Genomic DNA, 12,301 nt, shown 5'->3' with positions numbered 1-12,301 from the left:
GCTTGGAGCCACTCTTGAGGTAGATAAGTCTGGTCCATTTGTAAATTGTAAAGTGAATGATGTAGAAATCACTTTTCTTGTGGACACTGGTGCTACCCGTTCCACTGTTAGATCAGTGGAAATAGAAAACCTTCCTCTCTCTGGTGAGTCCATCCAAGTAGTTGGCGTAGCAAATCAACATATTAAAACAGATTTAACAGAACCAGTTAAAGTTGAGATTGGTAATTTTAAAGATAAACACAGATTTGTAGTCTGTAACAGCAGTCCAGTGAACTTGTTAGGGAGGGACATTTTGTGCAAGATGAATTGCAAAATATATTGCTCACCGGATGGTATTGAGCTTCAAACTTTGGAAGAAGATGGTCTGTACAAGCTAACAATGCTAATGGTTGAAGAAGAAAATAAATTATTTCCTGCTTTTGATAAAAATAATTTACCTGAAGAACTGAAAGAGACAGTTAATGCAAAAATCTGGGATTTAACTGGAGATGAAATGGGTTTAATGAAACATGTAGACCCAGTGCAAATTACTGTAAAACAAGTAGTAGATTTCCCAAATATTCCTCAGTATAAAATGAAAGCTGAAACTATTGAAGGTGTCATTCCTGTGATTGAGAAATTCATAAAACAAGGTGTTTTAAAAGAAATTGAGAGCAGCCCATGTAATTCACCGATTATTGGGATCAAAAAGCCGAATGGAACTTACAGAATAGTTCAGGACCTGACAAAGGTTAATCAAATAGTTGTTCCATGTTGCCCAGTTGTTCCAAACCCAGCGGTAATTCTATATCAGATACCGCATGATGCAGAATGGTACACGGTCATAGACCTATGTAATGCTTTCTTTACTGTTCCATTGCATCCAGAGAGCCAACACATTTTTGCGTTCAGATTCCAGGATCGCATTTTAGTATGGTGTTGCATCCCTCAAGGGTATACTGAGAGTCCATCTATCTTTAATCAGTTGTTAAAGAAATCTTTGGAAGATCTAGATTTACCTGGAAAATCAACATTGGTCCAGTACATTGATGACCTTCTGGTGGCTGCAAAAACACGAGAAAATTGTGTAACAGACACTATTACGCTTTTGAATCGTTTGGCAGATGAGGGACATAAAGTGTCACCAGCAAAATTACAGTTTTGCAAACAAGAAGTAAAATATCTTGGTCACAGAATTGCAAAGGGAATCAGACAAGTGACAGTTGAGAGAATAAAAATGATTTGAGCAATACAACCTCCAACAACACAGAGACAGGTCAGAATGTTTCTAGGAATGGTAAGTTCTTGTAGTCAATGGATTAGTGGATTTTCAGTAATTGCAAAACCACTACAGAGACATAAAAGATCCGATCACCTTAACAAAAACTGAGTTAGAGGCTTTTGAACAGTTAAAAAAGAGTTTGTGTGAAGCTCCAGCATTGGGCATGCCAGACTAGGAGAAAGAATTTGAGCTGTACTGCAGTGAAAGGGAAGGTTGTGCATTATCAGTTCTGATTCAGAGACATGGAAAACTGAGAAAGCCAATAGCTTACTTCTCAGCTGTTCTTGATCCTGTTGCAAAAGCATTGCCAGGTTGCTTAAAAGCAGTGGCTGCAACAAGTGTAAGCCTTGAGCAGAGTGAAGGAATCATAATGGGGTTTCCTGTAAAAGTGTATGTACCTCATTCAGTTGAAATTCTTCTTACCCGAAGCAAGACACAGCACCTAACAAGTAACAGGTTGACCAAATATGAAAAAGTTATTCTGGGATCAGATAATGTCTCAATTGCAAGATGTGTGAATTTAAATCCTTCCACATTGTTGCCTGATGGTGCTATTACTGAAATAAAAAACAAGACTGATTTTGACCATGAGTGCTTGGATGTTTTAGATTACTGCACTAAACCTAGGAAAGACTTAAAAGATGTACCCTTGCCAGAATCAGACTTTGTTTACTTTGTTTATAGCTCCTGCTTAAGAACGGATGAGGGCATTCTGAGAGCAGCTTACTCTGTCTGTACAGTTGCAGGAGTAGTTGAGGGTTCCTCTCTTGAAGGAATTCGTTCAGCTCAAGTGGCAGAATTAATTGCTTTAATTCGTGCATGTGAAAGAGCAAAAGGGAAAAAGATTACCATAGTGACTGATAGTCAGTATGGATATGGTGTAGTCCATGACTATGGCCAGCTTTGGTCTCAAAGAGGTTATTTGACTTCTGAGGGAACACCAATCAGGAATGCAAAATTGATCAAGAGATTGATTGATGGCATTCAGTTACCAGAAACAATTGCTGTTGTAAAATGCGCAGCACATAAAAAGGGTGAGGACTATATTACTAAAGGTAATTCCTTTGCTGATGAAATTGCACGATAGTGTGCGAAAAACAATTTTTCAATTAATCGAGAAAAAGACAATGATCATGTTTTGAACTCACTCATGCTAATATCTGTAGTTGAGACATGGCAAGGAGTAAAAGATCTACAAGATGAGGGAGATGATAAGGAAAAAGACACATGGCTAAAAGCAAGTTGCAGACAGCGGGAGGAAGATGAGGTTTGGGTTCACAAAGATGACAGACCTGTAATGCCAAATTGCATGATTGCTGACATGGCACGGATGTACCATGGTCCAGGACATTTAGGAAGAGACTCTATGATAGGTTGTTTAAGCAAACATGGTTTAATCCCAAATTTAGGATTATTGCAGAGTCACTTTGCCAGAGATGTTTGATCTGCCAACAAATTATTCCAAACAGAAAAACAGTTGTGAGCATGGGAACCATAAGACAGGAGGGTGGTCCTTTTACCAGGTTGCAAATGGATTTCATTGACATGCCACCCCACAATAGATTAAGGTACGTCCTAGTGATTGTCTGTCTGTTTTCAAGATGGGTGGAAGCGTTCCCAACACGTCACAATGACTCAGTTACTGTGGCAAAATTGCTTTTGAGAGAGATCATACCTAGGTATGGATTTCCGGTTACAGTTGAAAGTGATTGTGGAACTCATTTTGAAAACAGATTGTTACAACTGATTTGTGAAGCCCTGAACATTAAGCAGAAGCTACACTGTGCATACAGACCAGAAGCATCAGGTGTTGTTGAACAAATTAATGGCACAATAAAAAATAGAATAGCCAAGATGTGCCTGGCTACAGGAATGAAGTGGACAGATGCACTTCCACTTATTCTAATGTCTTTGAGACACCAGATAAAAAGACAGGTTTAAGTCCTCATGACATTCTTATGGGGAGAGTAAGGAGACAAGCATTTGTACCAGTTGGAAAAGTTCTTAGCATTAATGAAAGTGCAATTATGGAATATTGCAAGAACTTGTCGGATGTGGTGACTTCTGTATTCCATCAGGTGGGAACTGATGTGATTTCAAAAGAAAAGGCGCAAGCTCATGATCTGTTGCCAGGAGACTGGGTGAGAATAAAAGTACACAGGAGAAGAAACTGTTTAGTACCCAGGTGGCAAAAAGCAAGACAGGTGATATTAGTCACAACAAATGCAGTTAAATGCAAAGGTTTGAAAAGGTGGGTGCATGCAAGTCACACCATTCTTGTACCACCTCCTGATAATCCTGATGAGGATAGTGATGCGACAACTGCTTCAGACTCTGAAGAAGAACCTGAAGAGAATCCAGATTCTGAAGATCGACAAGAAAGTCGACATCTGGAAGATTCGGATGTGGATGAAGCATTGATTGGAAAAGATCTAGAGATTGTGATTCTAGATTCAGAAAATGATGAAGATCTGCTAGAAAAAGAAACAGAAAAGAATCTGAGTCAGAAGAGAATCAAAATCAGGAGAGTATTGAAAATCAGATTGAAAGCTCTGAAAGCAGGAACAAGAATTCTGAAACTGGGAAGTTGGAAGTAATTCCAGAAGAAGAAGACAAATTACCGAGTACCAGCCACAAGGATGATGTTCCTAACGGAGTGAAACTGCCAAGTAAAGAAGATCCTAGATATAAATTTGAAGTCTCTGAGTCTGATTCAGATGAGAGTGATGAAGATTCTCAAATAAGAAATTCCGAAAAAGAACTTGGAAAACTGAATGTAACGAAACTGAGCCAAAGAAGAAAATCATAAGAAAAGGAGATAATTGGCCAAGAGAATATTTAAAATTCAAATTGGTGAACAAGTCAAAAGAGCAGGTTAATGAAATATCAAGTCAAAAAGGTGACTCTGATAAGAAAAATCAGGCCGGAAAGAAAATTGAAGTGATTAGCAGTAGCGGAAAAAGACCATTAAAGCCAAATCAAAAGTATAAGTCGCCTGAATGGACTTATATAATTATACCACCAGTAGTGGAAATCAGTAGCAGTAGTCAGGAGGATTTAGAAGAAACCAGTGACAATGATTGGAGTTGTTTTCTTTTAAGTTGAGGTTTATTTTTGGCATAAGGCTGAAGAAATTGTGTTAGGTGACACAAGGTCGAAGAAATTGTGTTAGCTGGAAAAACACATTGATGTAAGACGCAAGGTCGAAGAAAAGCTGTTAGAGGGTTACTAATTTAAAAAAAAAATTAAAAGGGGGGTGTATATATATTATATATATTTTTAATTTTTGTTTTAAATCATTGTTCAGATTTAAGTAAAAACTCTTGTTAAAAAATAAAAAAGATGCCTAATACTGACAATTCAAGGTGTGCTATTTTTAGAAGATGCAGTAAAATGTCTTCTATTTGTGTGATCCTAATAATTTTAGTTTGGTTGATTTTGGCAGTCATCTTTCCTTTTGGGATTGATAAAGAAGATTATAAAGCTAACATGACTAGTAAAGCTGAAACTAAACAAGCTGTTCATGATGCAGCAGGCAAAACTAATAGAGTTATTGAGCACAAACCAGAGATCCACCAAGATAGATCTGTTGGTGATTTTTCCACTAATTCTTTCTCAAGATTATTGTCAGAATATGTAAAAGTTATGGATGTGAAGGACTGTTCTGTCTGTGTGAAGCTTCCTGCTTCTGTTTCAGAGGGGGTTAAATATAACATGCTGCCCCTTACTTATGGCATTACATGCAGTGTTATAGCTAGTTTGTTCTATCAAATAGGTCGTCTGGAGTACTATTACTCAGATTATGATGACATTTTTGCTAACCTGAAAGTTGTAAATAGCTTGAACAAAGTTAAACCTGCTAAGCAGATGAGGGAATTCTTTTTAGTAACTAATTAGCAGCCCGTCCCGACCTTGTCCGGGAGCAATCAGGCTTCAGGGCCCCCGCCCACCCCGGCCCCCGCTCGCCCCGACATTGTCCCTGGGTCCCCAGGAGTAGCAGCCCGTCCAGACCTTGGCTTCAGGGCCCCCGCCTGCCCAGACATTGTCCGTGGGTCCCCCAGAGCCTTACCTCATCCGCTGCACCTCCCCGCGCGCCTGAGTTCACCGGTCCGCCGATCCTCGCCGCTCCTCGCCGCTCCTCCCCGCCTGTCCGCCGCTCCTCCCAGCGCTCATGTCCGCTGCTCCTCCCCGTGCTCCTGATGTCAGCACGCACGTCACCGCCGGCGCTACTTCCATGGGACTACTTTTTTTTTCTCGTAAATTTTTTAAATAACTTATATTTTTTTAATTTATATAGCCTATGTCCATCTGCACACCCTGACAATTTCAACGATGTATCGGGTGTGTGGATTGCCGCTGTGGTTCCCGAGTTTACTCGCCTCAAAGGTTCAAAGTTCTTCCTTTATAATAGTAGTATAGATGAACTCACCTATGAGTACGCTTTTTAAATCAATTTAACCTGCAAAATGAGAGCTGAAGAAAAATCTTTTCTAAATTTGGTTGAGGAGAGAAGGGCGATTTGCAAGAGAAATGAGATGCTGAAACAGACCAAATCCAGATTTTGGCAGATAGAGGATGAGAAGCTTAATGGTAGAAATGGTTACGCTGCTATTCACATAGATGAACCTGTTAGTGGAAAATTCTGTATTAGGAGAGACAATACCTTATATGATAACTATTTTGTGGGTGCAAGTCAATGTGAGGATACTTATCGTATCATAGGGGGATGGGGATTTAAAGGTGGCAAAGACCCAATTGTTCCTGGAATGTATTTTGTCTGTGGGAACAAAGCTTACTTTAGCCTCCCAGACCATTGGTATGGGACGTGTTATCTTGGTTTGGTTTTTCCAAAAAAAATTCAAGTAGACAGAAATGCAGAAGGTTCATTCGAAATTGGCAAAAACCTGAACAGGTACAGGAGGGAAAGTTTTTCAGAAATCATGGGTGACATATTTGGTTCAATAATCCCTATGGTGGGGGAGGAGCTTCGCGGGCAACCAAGATGGCCGCGTAAGCTCGGAGCTCCGAAGACCCTCCGATCCTCCTTATTGATCCTGTCAACTATCCTGTCCCACGGCGGTGGGAATCAGTTGCGGTGTCGATGCTGATGCGGCGCCCGTTTTCAGATTGAAGATCCGAGCTTCCTGCACCAAGTTACACCGTCGGGAAGCCTGGTGACGACGACGCCATAGCTGCCTGGCATTGTTGGGGCGGTGACGGAGCCCTGTGCGGTGGCATTTCGAGTGGGACTAACTGATTTGCAAGGTCCGACGGCCCTGCTGGTCTCCCTGGAGGCTTGCTGTTCCTTGGGGACGGCGGAGGGACTTGTTGACTTCGACCGAGTGTCGGTGGTGTTATTGGCTTGCCCCCTCTTGGATCGTACGATCCCCGTCGCCCAACATGGCGGGCAGAGGAGATCCGGACAAAGGGAAGCCTCCGAGGGTCAGCAGGAAACCCCTCCACTCACAGTCCACCATCCCTGAACGATTTTCCCACTCTAGAGGTTCGCCGAGTGCATCGGGCCATACCAAGGACCAGCAGCGGGACGTGTCCCCGGAAGATACCGAACCCACCCTCCGGGATGTGAAGGGAGCCATTGCTGGTGTGAAGGCCGAGATGCACAGTCAACATGAGGTGCTGACCAGCAAGGTTGATACCCTCGCGATCGAGCTCAACCTCATCAGGGCCGACCTCGGGAAGACAAACGACAGGGTCAAGTCACTCAACATCAAGACGTCGAGTCTGACTACTGATATGTCGGACGTGCAGACCGAGGTTCGGGACTTGAAGGCCGCTAATTTGATGCTAGCGTGCCGGCTTGATGATTTTGAGGGACGGGCACGGCGCCAGAACGTCCGCATTACAGGTGTGCCGGAGGGTGCGGAGGAGGACGCCGCGGATTTGTTTGTGGAGGAACTGGTGATGAAGCACTTGCCGCCCGGAGGCCTGAGTAAATTCTTTTCGGTCGAGAGAGCTCATAGACTGCCTGGTGGCCAACCGAAGTCGGGTGCGTCCCCGCGCCCCATCATTGCCAGACTGTTTAATTACAGGGACCGAGACGCAATTCTACAAGCGTCGAGAAGTGGCGGTCCGCTGCGGTTTCAGAACGCTGACGTGAATTTCTTCCCCGACTTCACTCAGGCTGTACAGAAACGCCGGCAAAGTTTTATGGGAGTGAAAAGAAGACTGAGGGAGATGGGGTTGAGGTACTCCATGCTCTACCCAGCGAAACTGCGAATCGAACATGGTGATCGGACGCTGTTCTTTGGTTTGCCAGATGCTGCCGGGGACTGGCTGGACACTTTGCCTCAGCATCGGACTACTCCGGAAGATCTGTCGGGAGGGGCGTCGGGAGGCCCAGGTTCCCAGGAATAAACTTTATCATGTTGGTCTTCTTTCTGCGAGGGGCCCTGCGGATGGCATCGTTCATTGACTTTTGTTTCTTTTTTATTTTTCCTGTTTTTTCATCTTTGGAGGGTAACGGGGGGTGATAGGATGTCTCCTTTCTCCTCTGGGGGCTTTTTGTAGGTTAGTTTATACCGGGCGACAGGCACACTGCTAGTTAGGGGGGCTTTTAGTCTAATGCAGGGGTGCAGGGTGGGGGGCAGTTGGGTTGTGTGTTCCTCTTTTGCTTTTCTTTTCTTACTTTTCTCATGGCGAGGCTACTACTGTTTTGAATACACCGTATCGGTGGCTGCTTTCTGGGGGGGATGGCTGGGACGGGGCATCTTTGATGATGGGGGGGTAAGACTTTGAATGTACTTAGTTGGAACGTGAATGGGTTGGGGGATCGTATTAAACGTGATGTTGTATTACAAATGTTTAAACGTTGTGTTCCCGATGTTATCCTCCTGCAAGAAACTCATCTCGTTGGCAATACTTGTAAGGCTCTGAACAGGAAGGGGTTTAAAATGGTGGCCCATTCCGGGTTCTCCTCGGGATCCCGAGGGGTGGGGATCATGGTGCGCATGTCTCTTCCCCTGGAGGTGGAGTCCACAGTGGTTGATGATAGGGGCCGCTATGTGGCCGTGGTGAGCAGATGGGAGGGACGTACCCTGGTTTTGGTTTCTGTTTATGTCCCCCCGGGGTTGCAAGCGGCTACCTTCCAGGATCTTGGAGGCGCCATTTTGGGCCTCCCGGAGGGGCTGTTAATACTGGGCGGGGACCTTAACTCTGTGGTTTCGGGCACTTTGGATCGTTTTCCGTCCAGAGATCTACGCAGCGCACAAGCATGGCTCCCGGACTTCATGAGCGCCATGGGCCTCATTGATTGCTGGCGACTCCTACATCCCGCCCAACGGCAGTACACTTTCCATTCCGGGGCCCACGGTAGTCTTTCCCGAATTGATTATATCTTGACACCCGCGGTTCAGGCACAGGCTGTCCCTGGGGCTCGCCTTATGGCCAGGGGTATATCGGATCACTCTCCAGTTTGGGTGTCGTTTGACTTTGGCATCGCGGCGGCGACCAGGGTGGCGCCGGTCAATCCCTAGTATTTTCGCAACCCCAAGACTCGAGACCTCCTTGCTAAAGCTATCGACCTGTACTTCACGGAGAACACAGGTACGGTAACGGCGGCCCTTTCCCTCTGGGAGGCCTTTAAGACTGTCCTTAGAGGAGAAGCTTTCTCCTTGATAGCTGAGGTGCGCAGGCGAAGGGATGAGGACATGGTGCGGTTGAAGTCGGATATTGCAGAACTGAACTCCCAGTTGGCGCTGGGACCGACACCCGAACTGTTACATGCCCTCTTCCTGAAGCAGTCGGAATATAGAGCCACTGCTTCTGACGCTGCCAAGGCGATGGGCAAGGAACAGCAAGGGAGGATTCATGACGCCGGGGACAAGGCGGGCAAACTCCTTGCCTGAATGGACAAGAGGGAGTTGGCTTCCCGTGTGGTGCCTGAGATCCTGGGTGATGACGGTCTGGTTGTTACTTATCCCACCGCTATTGCCGCAGCGTTTGCTGATTACTTTGAGACGGTTTATGCATCAGTCTCCGCTCTGACTGAATCGGACTCGGCCTCCTTCTTAGAGGGGATTGAGCTCCCTAGCCTGTCTGATACTGAGCGCGATGACATGGACCGGGGCATCACGGCTGACGAGGTGGCGTTGGCGATACGGTCCTTGCACTCCGGGAAAGCTCCGGGTCCCAATGGTCTCCCGGTGGAGCTGTACAAAATCAAAGCGGACACTATCGCCGTGCCCCTGAGGAATATGTTCTTGGAAGCCCGAGACGCTGGTGAACTTCCACTGGATCAACGCTTGGCTACCATTGTGGTCATCCATAAGGAGGGGAAGCCTAGAGACCTTTGTAGGTCGTATCGCCCTATTTCTTTGCTGAATGCCGAGCCCAAAATCCTGGCTAAGTTGCTGGCCAATCGGCTAGTGGGCGTGATTGCGGACTTGGTCCACCCAGACCAGTCCGGTTTCATCGCTCACCGTAACACCGCCCTTAACCTTAGAAGACTCCACGCTGTCATGGCGCGGGCGCACATGCTCTGCGAGCCAACAGTCCTGGCTTCGCTGGACGCGACGATGGCGTTTGGCTCGCTCGAATGGAACTACCTCTGGGCGGTGCTGTCTAAGTTTGAGTTCGGCCCTGACTTCATCAGTTGGGTTCGGCTTCTCTATTCCTCCCCGATGGCTAACATAACGGTCAATGGTCGCATGTCAGCCTCCTTTGCCTTGCGCGGGGGTACCAGACAGGGCTGCCCGTTATCACCGCTCCTCTTTGCCCTTGCGCTGGAGCCACTTGCTGCTTGGATCCGCATTCACTCTGATATTAATGGGATCCAGTGGTCACCGGGGTTCGAAGATCGTGTTTCGCTGTATGCTGACGACATTCTTCTTTACCTCACCTCCCCCTGTCGGTCTTTGATTGTGGTATTTGATGTACTGGGTACCTTTGGTGGATACTCGGGCCTGGTCATTAACTGGTCCAAGTCCTACCTCTACGTGCTCCGCGGGGACACTCCACGTCTCGCTAGGGGCTGTGCAATACAGGTCTCGCAACAGGGCTTCAAGTACCTGGGCATCTATATTTCAACGGATGCCAGGGCACGGTACGCAAACAACTTGCTCCCTCCTCTAGCGCGCCTTCGACGTGACGTGGAGGGTTGGAAAAGGTTGCCGCTGTCCTTGTTGGGCCGAGCGGCGTTGTTCAAAACGATGTCCCTGCCGAGATTTTTGTATGCGCTTCAGAACACGCAGGACCCAGTACCTTCTAGATATTTCAGAGAGATCGAAGGCTTGCAGCGTACCCTCTTGTGGGATGGAAGGCCGCGCATTGCCGTAGTCAAACTGACCATTCCGTGGTATGACGGCGGTATTGCCCTGCCCGACGTGCGCCGGTACTACTGGGCTTCTCAACTGGCGGCTCTCAATCATGGCTTTTACGGACCGGTGGTTAATCCGGGGTATGCCATGGATCGCTGGCTCATGAACGACGGGATGTACTACAGAGCGCTGTATTCTAGATCACTGGACCGGAAATTGACTGGTCCCACCAGGACCGCGGTGCACTTGTGGAGGGCGGTTACGAAACCTCTGGGGTGGAAGGGTAGGCTCACCATGGCTACTCCCCTTTACGACTCTGACTTGCTGGGTAACTTGTGGCACTCAAAAGGATTTGATCGGTGGGACCTCATCGGTATTTCCAAAGTGGCAGATGTGATGGCCAGGGGGGAAATCAAATCGTTTGCTGCTCTTCAGGCGGAATTTCAACTGGGGGCCACGGAGTACTTTCGATACGCACAGTTGCGGCATGCCCTTACGTCCTCCTTGCCTGTAGGTGAAAAAGTCCCCGAGTCATCCCCGCTGGAGGACCGGGTGCTGGACGGCCACATGCCGGACAGCGCCATCTCCCTGACCTACAAAAAACTTATCAATGTTCGGACAGACCTGCTGGTGAAAGTACGAGACCTCTGGATGAATGATGGGATTGAGATGGATGACGAGGACTGGCAGTCTGCGGTTTCCTCCCCTAAGGAGGTAGCTATTTCGGCCAGACTGCGCTTGGTTCAGCTGAAAGTGCTCCACAGGGTGTATGTTACTGGCCCCAGGCTGATTCGCATGGGGCTCTCTCAGGACGGCCTTTGTAGAAGGGGATGTGGCGCGCTGGCCACTTTCATGCATACCATTTGGGAGTGCCATGCCATAGCCTCTTATTGGGAACGAGTGCATGCGGTTATGCGTGTTGTGACTGGTGTGGATTTGCCTGTGGAAGCTCGACGCTGCTTGCTGAATGTGTGGGGTCCGACTGACTACAATAACGCTCAAACCCGCTGGGTCACCCTGGGGAATATGGTGGCCAAAAGGGACATTGCCCAGAGATGGGGTGCTCTGACCCCCCCCACTGTGAGTCTTTGGAAACCAACATGGACTGGTGCATGCTCCGGGAGAAGACTGTCTACTTAGCCCGGGGTAAGCCCAAGATGTGGGGGCTGGTCTGGGGGGCCTGGAATTCGTATAGAGGTGACATTTGTGTGCCCCCGGAGATAGTCCAACCGGAGATTCGTCTCTCTCCATAGCTAATCCCTCCACCCAGGTGTTCACGTGCTGCAATCCTGTTTCTTGTTCCCCATACACATGTGTGCTTATTTGATGTGGTTATTTCATGATGCGGAAGTTCCCGCCTCTCCCCCTGGACATGTGCCTTACCGCTCTTCTATGCTTCTCTGCCTTGCCATCTTTCTCTCTTTCTCCCCCCCTCTCTCTCCCCTTTTCTTCCTTTCTCCTTGTCCCTTTATGGTTCTCACCTTGTTCACTGAGTTCACTTTTATAATATACAAAATTAAACCTGACTGCTCCTTTTACTGTTTTGTGCACACTTCCATGTTGCTTTATAATGCTGCCTAGCCTCCGGGATGTACAGCTGAATAGCGGTGTACTTCGAATTATAAATAAAGGTTTTCCCAAAAAAAAAATAATAATAAATAATCCCTATGGTGGGAATAACCCTGAATGCAATCAAAATCAGAAAAGTTTCCACAATTGTAGATAGATTGTCCACAGGAGGAGTTTGCGGAATTTTACATGTCCA

This window comes from Lissotriton vulgaris, chromosome 4_1, assembly GCF_964263255.1.
Source record: "Lissotriton vulgaris chromosome 4_1, aLisVul1.2, whole genome shotgun sequence".
NCBI classification, from domain to species: Eukaryota; Metazoa; Chordata; class Amphibia; order Caudata; family Salamandridae; genus Lissotriton; species Lissotriton vulgaris.
The sequence above is the reverse complement of the archived record's forward strand: the minus strand, read 5'-3'. Positions refer to the sequence as shown.